Consider the following 12258-nt stretch of genomic DNA (forward strand, 5'->3'; position numbering starts at 1 on the left):
TCTCACCTGCTGCTCCCCTCAGCAGTGTATTTCCATCCGTCTGCCTGTTCTGTTCCCCACTCCGTCTCTGGTGAATCCTCTCACCCCCCATACCTCTGGCCTGTACCCCAGTTCTTGTATGCATAAATAACTAAATCTTTTTAAAAATATGAGCACAAAAGTGGTTAACCCTGAATAACATGGGGGTATCCACAATTATGGATCAGACTTTTCACCAACTATTTCACAAAGGAAATTGAATTTATGCAGGTAGGATCCTGGATTTTAGCCTACCTGCTACTTTCCTATACATGTACACACTCACTTTTCAGATTCAGTCATATGTGAAGTTTTGTCATAGTGGATACCATTATAAATCAGATTTTTGCTATAGACTAAAAGTTTATGTCCTCTTAAAGTCCATGTATTGAAACCTAACCCCCAAAGGTTAAGGATGGGGCCCATTGGAATAAGGATGGGGTCCTTATGAATGGGATTAGTGTCCTTATGAAAAAGACCCCCTAGAACTCCTTCATCCCTCTACTATTGACTGGCACAGAGCCTGTGAAGCAGGAACTGAGTTCTTTCCAAACATCAAATCTGCCAGTGCCTTAATGTTGGATTCCCAGCCTCCAGATTGTGAGAAATAAGTGTTTGTTGTTTAAGCTACCTAGTCTAAAGTTTTTGTTGTTGTTGTTGCTGCTGTTGTTGTTGTAGTTTAGCTCAAATGGACTAAAACAATTTTGTTTAATAAGGTCATTTCCATATCCCTGCAGCTCTCTCAAAGAGTTAACAGTAGACTGATCTAAAATATAAGATTGCTTTTCTGGTCCCTATTTCATGAGCCAAGTCATTCTATACACAAAGTGAGTCAACACACAAGTTTATTTTTTTAAAAAGATTTATTTATTTATGCATACAAGAACTGGAGTGTAGGCCAGAGGTGCAGGGGTGAGAGGATTCACCAAAGACAGAGTGGGGAGCAGAACAGGAAGATCTATAGAAATACGCTAGTTAGGGGAGCAGTGGGTGAGACAGAAGAGGTCTGCTGTGCCATGTGGGGTAGCTCCCTGACCGGCTGGGGCTCTAACTTGTGCTGCAGTGGCTGGCGATAGCTTGATAATGCTGTGTCTCTAACCCCTGAGCCACCAGAGAGACCCCAATACACAGGTTTATGGCTATAAATAGGAGAGGTGATATATCAAAGAGGACTAAGAGTGGCAATTGGGTTATCATTCCAATCGGGGGGTTCTTACATATAATCATCCAAGTCACAAGCTCTCTCTGAGCCTCAGTTTCCTCATCTCTCAAATGGGCTTAATAATATCTATCTCATAAAGTTGCTTTGCCATTAGTGAGACAAAGTTGCTCACTCTTAATAAATAGAAACAATGATTATTTTAAACTACATGAGCTGTAGCTAAGTTTTACAATGTTAATCCACTGCTGAATGAAATATATTACAATTTCTCTTACATATTCATTCCGCAAATGTACATGGGGCACCTCCCCTGTGCCACCTAGATGCTGGGAGTACAGTGATGAACAAATGGTCATCTCCACTGTGGGCAGTTATAAAGTCCACTGAGGCAGACAGCCACCCAGAATATAAGGTGAGGCAGACTGACAGGGAGGACACCTGTCCCCATAGCCCAGACTCCTGGACCACATACAGAGCAGAGTTAGATGTTCTGAGAAAGAAATCAGCCCATATCCACACATTCTGGAAGTCAGCAGAATATGACAAATGTCACATACATGCATAGTGAAGCTTGTAGCGACTGAGACCTGGTGTTCATAGCCTAGTGGCTCTGTCTTTGCTCCGTTGCTTGCCAGCTACAAATGAGATTTGCTAACAAACTATCCATTAAAATAATCGCATTTTCCTGGGATGACCTGCAGGCCTCGACATTTCATAAGAAGGGATTTTACCTGTAGTAATGTCTGGGGCCGTGGTTTTCACTGGGACATTCGGCAATGTCTGGGACATTTTTGATTGTCATGATGAAGCAGAAGGGGGCAGATTGCTGGTGTCTGGTGGGTAGGGGCCAGGGATGAAGCTAGCCATCCTACAATCCACAGGACAGTCCTTTACAGCAAAGTGTTATCCAGGCCCAAAGTCAGAAATTCCAAGCTTAAGAAACACTGGTGTAGAGGAATTATTTGAAGACACTAGGATTAAAGTAAAATTACTTAATCTTCCTAAAGTCAGCATGACAATGGCCTATTTCAGCTTTTATTTATTTATTTATTTATTTTGGTGCATGAATAAGCTATATATTCTCACTGGGGCTGTTTCCTCATCTAGGAAATTAGAGTATTGGATTAGATCATGTTGAAAGTCCTCTCCAGTTTGAAAAAATTATATAGATCAAATGTATTTGTAGGATTAAGATGCAATATACAAGGAGTTACAAGACTGGGGGGTGGTGCTCAGGTGCTAGTCTGTCTACATTCCCTCCCCTTCCAGGATTGTTGATGTCAGGCAACAGTACATCCATCACCCAGGTATGGAGTACCTATGACGGGCAAGGTGCTGTACTTAGGTGCTAGAGGGAGGCAAAAGAAATCACAACTTCTTGTCCTTGAGTTACCCACAACATAAGCAGTTGGAAAAAGCAAGGATAATTGCAAGGCTGAAACTAAGGGGAAGACCAACACTGAGTTATATGTGTTGGAGTAGACACTTTGCACACTTTTCTATTACTTCTGTTTCCTGTTACTTATGCTGTTTCTCAGTTGAGGAAATTGAGGCTCAGGCAGATGGATCACAGTCAGGGAGTGATGATAGGCAGAATCCAGGGAAGACCCTGAATCTCTTTACTCCAAACACTTGAGTCTTTACACATCTTCTCAGTAACTCTTATCTTTCCATCTGCCCAGCAGAGGGGCTAAGTCAAGTCTAGCCCATGGCAGTGCACTTCAGAGAATGGTTCAGATTATTTTAATGGATTCAGATTTTGATTGGAGTATGGCTTGAAATCAGTGAAGCTTAGCTTGGAAGTATTTCTTGTTATGGGTTATACTTATTGTAAAAAAAAATTTCTATAGTAAATAAAGCAAAAGTTTCTTGCTAACAATTGCTCCCCCCACTGCCAAAAAAAAAAAAAAAAAAAAGGAAAGAAAAAAATTGCTTCTCAGGATCTGATTGTGGAAAAAGAGCAGACTGACCTTGTAGGAACAAATACGAATATCTCCACTCCATAAAACTGTAACTAAGACCTTAAGGTAGCTATCACAATAACTTCTTGCACATGTGTTGGAAAGCATGTGTTGATGTGTTCAGCAGATAATTATGGTGCACACGGCATGTACAACCGTGTGCTGGGCGCTGCAGGGGATACATAGGTGTCTAGCCAGGAAAATTAAAAACTAAGAGCTAAATAACAATCTAGGGTGATGATTCCCAATTGGGAGCAACTTTGCCCCCCAGAGTTCTTTGGTGATGTCTGGTGGCATTTTTTGGTTGTTGCAACTGGAGGGGTGCTGCTGGCAGGTGGTGGGTGAGATGTTTAGTGAACATCCTAAAGTGCACAGGATAACCAACCTTTCAAGAGAAAGAATTGTCTAGCTCAAATTGTCAATAGCGCTGCAGTTGAGAAGCCCCAATGTGAAGCGATGCTGTGCCCTGGGGTAGCGCCAACCGCAAGTGCGTTGCGGAGGTTGAAAGAAACCTAGCGCTATCCACTGGAGTAGCTGGGAAGGTTTCACAGAGGAGAAAGGACTAGGCTGGGTCTTTGAAAGAATTAGGATTTAGGAAGGGAGGAGCCTGAGAGAGGATATTCAGAGGAGAGACTCAAGCATGGGCAGAAGTGCTGAGATGGGGTGAGCTGGGACGTTTCTGGAGCAGTGAGCAGGCTGTCCTGGCTGGAACCCATTCTCCATTCCACAGTCACCACTGGGCCCAGCAGTGGTATTATCTCCATGTGACAGATAAGACAGCTCGAGAGAGGGTCCTGTGCTTGTCCCTGAGCTGGGGCTCGGAGCCAGTGTCCTCTTGTCTGGGCCCTGAGCTTGCCCGCTGCGGTGCAGAGCTGGGGCCCCACCTGTACTGAAACCTGCACCTGGCACCTGGCATCACCCAAATGAAAGCTTTCCTCTGCCCTGATTCCAGCTGGCCTGATCTAGAACATCACTGCCTCTTTCTTTGAAAAGACACCCTGGCAACCCATGAAGCTGTCTGCAGCCACTGCAGCATTGAGTTCAATCCCCAGCCAGGGATATTCCCACATGGCTCAACAGACCTCTCCTGACTCACCTGCTGCTCCCCTCAGCAGTGTATTTCAGTCAGTCTGCCTGTTCTGCTCCCCGCTCTGTCTCTGGTGAATCTTCTCACCCCCACACCTCTGGCCTGTACCCCAGTTCTTGTATGCATAAATAAATAAATCTTTTTTTTTAAAAAAAGACACCCTGTAGAAGCTTCATGTTCACATGCTTCTTGAGTAAGAAATGCCCGGAAAAACTGGTAGTAAATGGTCTCATGTTCTAAAGAGCACAGATACTCAGCAAACTGACTGTGGGGGTAGGGAAGCTGGCTGGTGGATAGGAACAGAACAGCAGCTATTGGCATTGCGCTGTGGTCACAAGGCGGAAAGGAGCCACCATGCATAGTTCAAAGGGGGAAGGAAGAGGCTGGGCCAGGTGGGGTTTCAGTGGCCAGAGTAGGGGAACTGGGGACAAAAACCTCACCTACTTTAGGCAAAAAGAGAACCCAGAGTTCCCACTCAGACACTCATGGGGGAGGGGCCCAGGTCCAGGAACAGTCACAGCACCCCAGTTCCTGAGTTTGCTCTGACTGCTGGTGTCTCTCCCTCCACTTCCACATTCCAGACTGAGAAAGGGCCCAGAGGTATAGAAGGGAGCATCCAGAAAAGGGTGAGAAGAATAAGGAGGAGAAGGAGAAAGAGAGCAAGCAGGTATGTCAGGCTAGAGATGATGTAGGGCCTGATATTTGGCAGAAGCACTAAGTAGCTTGTCAGGGAGTACCCCTCCCCCAGGCCCCTTGCTGGCGAGAAGTCATCCACCTGTGCCCCAGCACTGAGGAGGTGGGTGCGGTCAGGTGAGAAGCACCAGCCCAGGAGATTATAGACTAGACATCCTGCAGGAAGCAGAGCCCACATCCGGGTCTCACATCGACCCCTGCCAGCCACCCCTGCCCAAGCAATAGGGATTACTGGGCAAAGTGGGACCCAGGTGCTCCATGACTGTCCTGGCTCCCTGCCCTGGCTTGCATGGCTTAAGCAGCCTGACAGTTTGACCACCATCACCCGACTATTGAGTCTCCAGTGAGGATGAGGTTGGAGCTATACAGAGTTGGTGCAGGAATGAGAGTGGGTTGGAGGTGTGAAGGTGGGGCTGCTGGGCCCCACCTGTGGTTTGTGCCCAAACCACAGTCTCATCAACACAGGATCCACCAGGAGGTGCCCTTCCCCTCACTCCTGCCATAGCTGACAGCAAGAGCCTGCCTTTGAGGACAGTCTGTCCACCCTTCCTGGCTTATATTTCCAACCATTTCCCAGCCTAGCCTAACAAGAATGTAAACAATGTGCAAGCTCTATTTTTCTCGTGCCTGGGAGGCGCTGACATTATCAGAGTCACAAAAAACCCCCGGCCTTCACCCCAACTCACTCTGGCCTCTGGTCCAGGGCTGGAAAGCAGAGGGGGCAGGGTGCTGGTACTGCAGGCGTGGGCCCAGGCTGGGGGGTGCTTTTCAGTTCCCAGGGTACCATGAGGGGAAGATGGGGAAGATGTTCTCCTCTGGGATGGGGGGGCAGTTGGGCCCCAAGTTTGGAAAGAGCCGATTCTCCCTCCCTGCTGCCTAAGCCCCAGCATCCTCCTGCCTCCTACTAGGTCATAGTGGACAAGCAGGACAGGGCATGGGTGGAGGGCTTAGATATTGAGGGGGTAGGGAGCTCTGTCACAGGAATGATAGTCCCAGCCTACTCCCTCCCCCAAGCCTCCCTCCCCCAAGCCTCCCCACCCCCAGCAAGCCTCCCCACCCCCAGGCATCGCCTCCCATTTGCCTAATCTACAGCCCTCCACAGCCTTAAGACCCTGGGGGTCCCCCCCAAACCCCCCAGGTCCTCCTGCCCCACTCTCTCCCTCCCCTGCCACAGCGAAAGGAGGCTGAGAGGAATGATCACTTCTCCAGTTCCACCCCCTCCCCAGAAGCACTCCAGGTCAGATCCCAGCCCCATTCTTGGGGTGGGTATCCAGGTTTTCCTGCTGGAGACTTGGCTTCTTGGCAGATCCCCAGGGCCCCTGCCAGGCCTCCAGCCCCACCTGGTTACCTGCTGGCAGGAACTGTATCCACAGCACCATCTTGCCCTCCCCTGGGTGAGTCTGCAGCTCAGCTTGGAGCCACTGGGGAGGCCTAAGCCACCGAAGTATCAGAAAGGGCAACCTTGGGGTAACATACAAAAGACAGCCCCTCTTCTTGGAGGTGCAGAGGGGGACCTGATGACTACAGCCAGGGTGAGCTCTCATGGGCTATTGTGCAGCCCCTATAGCTCCCCCATCCCTACCCCTCCTTGTTCCATGGTACAAGTGCCACAAAGTCACACTCTGTCCCCAGCTGAGCTGTGCAACCCTTGACACAATCCCACTCACCTGCCAGGTCAGTTGGCCTAGGATGGTGTGTGAGAGAGAGACAGAGACAGAGAAACACAGAGAAAGATGGCCTCTGGCCAAAGAAAAGACGGTATCTTATCCATAATCCCTGGGATTCTGGGATATACCACCCTGTTTAGTTTCCGAGCCAAGGAAACCGAGAACTCTTTCTAAAACAGCCAGCAGATAAGGGGGTTGCAATTATATGAGGAATATAAAAATAAAATTTAAAAAAATAATAAAATAAAATAAAACAGCCAGCAGATTTAGGAAGTGCTTTGGAAGCTTACATCACCCCCAACCTGCAATAGAGTGGGTTCCAGTGGCCCCTAGAAACCCCAGCCAGCTCGGGGAGGGGCTCTGGAGCAGGTTGAGGCTGACAAGCCCTTCCAGGGCCCAGGGACTCTGACTTCAGCTCCCTGAGTGCTGGTTGGGGAATGAGGCCTAGACCTTGGGGCACCGAGCAGGGGACACCTCAGCAGAAGTTGCTCACAGCGCCCCCCCCCCCAGGAATGTGAGCCCCACCCCTCCTTGTAGGCTTCACCTGGGCTTTCTGCTGATTCATCATTCACTTTTGAAGCTTGACTGTCATCTGAGAGGGAATCTATTAAATGCTAGGTGGGGTAGCAAATGAAGTTACTTGCAAGTGCCTTGAAAAAGCAAGAACTATATAAACACAAGTGTGTCTCCCTTAGAGGAGGAACCTGAGAGCTCAGCTGATCAAGGCTTTCGTTTTGCAGATGAGAAAAATGTGCTGGGTTTCCAAGGCCAGTTGAGTGCTTGAGCCTGAGCTGGAGTCTGGGAGGCTTCCCCTGAGCATCCAAGTGCCACACACCCTGCTCTTAGCTCACATCAAGTCCATTCCACACAACCACGGGTGAAGCAGGAAGACCAATGTTAGCCACAAGGAAACTGGCCGACAGTTTGCTTTATTTTATTTTATTTGTTTATGCATACAAGAACGGGTGTAAGCCAGAGGTACAGGGGATGAGAGGATTCACCAGAGAGAGTGTGGGGAGCAGAATAGGCAGATCTACTGAAATACACTGCTGAGGGGAGCGGAGGGTGAGACAGGAGAGGTCTGTGCACCAGCCATGAGGGTCAGATCCATGGCCCAGCTCACTGGCAGGGAATCTAACTCATGCTGCAGTGGCTGCTAAGAGCTTGATAGAGCTGAGACTTAACCCCTTGCGCCACCAGGGAGGCCCTGGCTGACAGTGTGTTTTTCAATTCATTTTTAAAAATTGGGATGTAATTAGCCTATCATAAAATTTATAAAATAACTTGATTATTTAGATAGTGCAGGGCAACCCTCAATGAAAAGGGGTTCATATGACACTGCATTGTTCTAAAGATTAGTCCCATTCAGGATTTTCAATGCCTTCTTCACAGTCACTAGAGAAACCTGGGCTGGAGACCCTGCAATTACACCGTAACTATCCTTTTTCTTGGATTCAGGAAGAGTCCACAGGTTATAAATGTGGTGTCCACTAAGGACCAGACTGAAAATTCAACCCTCTGCCCCTTACTTCACTCCTCAAATTCATAGTCTGATTACAGCTATGTCCCATTTTCTTTGTGACTATGGGCAGAGCCCTTCATTGAGGAGCAGGGGCCAACTACCCTCTGAGCCTCAAGGTCAAAAGCTTTAGGGCAGCTCATATGGGATAGAATGGGGAGCTGTGGGAAAAGAGACTGCCTCTACACAGCCCTCCTTGGGGCTGGGACTAGACTTCAGAGATTCTCCAGCCAAAGCTTGTGGGACTAGAGTAGCTGAGTCTTGTAGTGAATTACCATAGTTGGCAGACAGAAGGTCTGTCTAGAACCTTTGGATCCCCCATATCAGCTGTGTGACTGTGAGCAGAAATTCTCTTGAATTTTTTCATCTGGAAAATGAGGATGATCTGTTAACTTACTAGGAAGAGTAGTAGTATGTCAATGAAGCATCTGGCACATAGTAGTTGCTTAATAAACAGTAGCTATCATTATCATGATGCTTGGAGCTAAAAGGAAGTCCCAAGCTCTGTGTATTTTCACACAGGCTCTACTAAGAGTGAGTTCTGAAGGTCTAGGACTTGATTTCTTTTGACCTCAGGCTATGTTCAGATTGAAAGGTGAAGTGTCATTGTCAGTTGGTTAAAACTAGTGCTTTGTCACTGAAAGATTGAAATGACTATTTCACTGTTTCTGTTTTTATTACATGTGCATACCTAATTTGCATGACTAAAATATAAGGCCATATGAATATGGATGTAATCATCAAAAGTCCAAATGGTGATTAAAAAGAAATCTAGAGAAACTTTTTGCTAAGATCTACTGCCAAAGAGCCTTAAGCAAGTAAAAATTAGCTTTTCTTTCTTTTACAAGTTCTGGTTTTAATTTTTTTTTGTTAGATTTATTTATTTATGCATACAAGAGCTGGGGTTCAGGCCAGAGATGCAGGGGCTGAGAGGATTCACCAGAGACTGAGTGGGGAGCAGATCACGCAGATGTACTGAAATACGCTGTTGAGGGGAGCAGCCGGCAAAGTCAGGAGAGGTCTGCTGCACCATGTGGGTTGCTCCCTGGTGGGGGATCTAACTTGTGCTGCAGTGGCTGCAGATAGCTTCATAGATTGCGTCTTAACTCCTTGCGCCACCAGGTAGGCCCTGGTTTTAATTCTTGTTTGTAATCACTTCATGTATTATATGGTACAATGACTAATAAAAATAAATAAAATTTATAAGCATTCACTTCAACATTTTCCAAACAAATTGGCTTGGATGGTGACACAAAGGCCTATCTGGGGCTGAGACAAGGCTGCCCTCTTCTGGAATCTCTCAGTACTCATGGGCCACAGGCCTGCTTCCTTCTCAGCTGAGGCTCTGGGTCTCTCCAAGGTGCACAGGCCAGCAGAGGGCAGTGGCTCTCATACTGGAGCATTGTTACTCTGAGGAAAGCACATCTACTTCGTGTGAGCATTGGTATAGTGCTTAGAAAGGCTCCACATACATTATTTCACACGTTGTGATAACTTTGTGAATTAAGACTGAACATGTTACTAACATTTTACATGGGAGAATACACCTTAAGAAACAGCATGTGATTTATCCAGTATTACACAACCAATAAATGAATTTTTAAAAAGTCATCTGGGGCCTCCCTGGTGGTGCAGGGGTTAAAGACAGCCCTATCAAGCTATCGCCAGCCACTGCAGCATGAGTTCGATCCCCCAGCCAGCCAGGGAGCAACCCGCATGGCACAGCAGACTTCTCCTGACTTACTCACTGCTCCCCTCAGCAGCGTATTTCAGTTGATCTGCCTGTTCTGCTCCCCACTCTGTCTCTGGTGAATCCTTTCACATCCCACACCGCACCTCTGGTTTACACCCCAGTTCTTGTATTCATAAATAAATAGAACCCAGGCTTTTAGACACCTAGGTTTGTGTTCATTTTGCTTAACCATCATAAAAATATTACTTTTGTTTTTAAAATAGCCTATTTACTATGCCCTAGGTCAATGACCCTTAGCCCTGGCTGCATATTAAAATCTCCTGGGATACTTAAAAAAGTAATTTCATGGCTTGGCCCCATCCCAACTAATTATTTTTTTTTAAAAATTTGTTTATTTGTTTGTTTGTTTGTTTATACATACAAGCACTGGGTACAGTCAGAAGCACTGGAGGGTGAGAGAATTCACCAGAGCCAGAGCGGGGAGCAGAGCAGGCAGAAGGACCGAAGTACACTGCTGAGGGGAGCAGCGGGCGGCAGGAGAGGTCTGCGCGCCATGTGGGACCCTCCTCTGGTGGCCGGGGAGCAGCCGGGGATCGAACCAGCGTCGCAGAGGCTGCCGGGCAGCTTCGCAACCCAGCGCTCAACCTCTGCGCCACCGGGGAGGCCCCATCCCAGCTAATTACACCAGAACCTGGGGGGAGGGTTCCAGATATCTATAATTTTTACTAACTCTCCCAGGTGATTCTAATATAAGAACATCAAGTAACACCGTATAAGGTGCTTTATAAACACCTCATTCAAACCCTACACAATCCCATCAGTTAAATTTTATCTATTTTTTAAAAAAATGTTTATTTATTTATACATGAACCGGGGTACAGGCCAGATGCACGGGAGGGTGAGAGGATTCACCAGAGACAGAGTGGGGAACAGAACAGGCAGACTAACGAAATACACTGCTGAGGGGAGCAGCAGGAGAGACAGGAGAGGTCTGCCACGCCCCATCAGTTAAATTTTATTACCCAGTTACAGGTGAGGAAGCAAAAACCCAGAAAGAATAAATTGCCCAACTGATCGTGGGTAGTTCCTAATACCACAGCTCCCAAATTGTGTGCCAAGGTGCTCCAAGTGGCCACAAAGGGTCTCCAAAAAATATTTGAAAATTTTCAAGGAAACGATAATCGGTTACACACACACAGCCTGCGTAACTACTTGCTCAACGCAATTCACCGTACGACAGTAGATGGCGCCATGTTCATTTCAATGACGTCATACCTTTGCAAAACTGGACTTTTTCACGTGAAATCAGCGTGGAACAGGAAATGAGTGTTGCCTTCAAAGTGATTCAAAAGTTCCGGAAGTAATGCTTTGTCTAACATCACATATATCCCATTAGTTAAATTGTAATTTAATGAACGAGTTAAAATGCTTTTTCTTTCAATTTATGTGTACTGTTTTTTCAAGTGACTAGGTCTCTAGGATATAAACGTTAAGTTGTTGAGACCTAATTACTTAATAAATGGAATTTATGGCAATTTTTATAAAATTGGCACTAATGTGCTAAGGATATCACCCTACAGCCACAGTTATAAAGAGGTATTTGCAGGTTTTATTTTTTATTATTTTTTAAATAATTTGTTTTATTTATTTATGCATACAAGAGCTGGGGTGTAGGCCAGAGTTGGGGGAGGTGGGTGAGAGGATTTGCCAGAGGCAGAATGGAGGGCAGAACAGGTGGATCTGCTGAAATACACTGCTGAGGGGAGCAACGGGTAAGACAGGAGAGGTCTGCTGAGCCATGTGAATTAGCTCCCTGGCCAGGGATTGAACTCCTGCTGCAGTGACTGCTGATAGCTTCACAGTGCTGTGCTTAACCCCTTGCTCCACCAGGGGGCCCTGAATCAAACTTTGAATTCCACATTATTCTTTCTTGATCTTGATGGATTTGGCATTCTTTCAAGTGGCTGTGAGCAGAGAGCTCTTGATTGCTACAATTTTTCGAGTCATGGTTATAGGCATACAGGGCAGCTTATGGGCCGCACAGTGAGTAATGAGAAACAGGACAGAAAAGACTGGATAAATTCTTTATAAACCTTGCATATCAACCCTTCTTGGATGTGTGATGTGCAAACATCTTCTCCCATTCAGTAGGCTCTCTTTAATCTGCTGATGTTGTCTTTTGTTGTGCAAAAACTTTTTAATATGATGTAACCCTGATTCTTTATTTTTGCTTTTATGTCCCTTGCCATTGGGGTCAAATCTCCACAGCCGTCTCTACAACTGATATCATGGAATGCATGGAATGTTGTCTTCTATGTATTTTATGGCTTTGGGCCTTGCATCCAAGTTTTTCTTTTTTAAAAAGATTTATTTTTATTTATTTATGCATACAAGAGCTGGGATGCAGGCCAGAGATGCAGGGGTAGGGGGGTGATGGTGAGAGGATTCACTAGAGATA

Source organism: Talpa europaea, assembly GCF_964194135.1.
Source record: "Talpa europaea genome assembly, chromosome: 3".
In the NCBI taxonomy this organism is placed as follows: domain Eukaryota; kingdom Metazoa; phylum Chordata; class Mammalia; order Eulipotyphla; family Talpidae; genus Talpa; species Talpa europaea.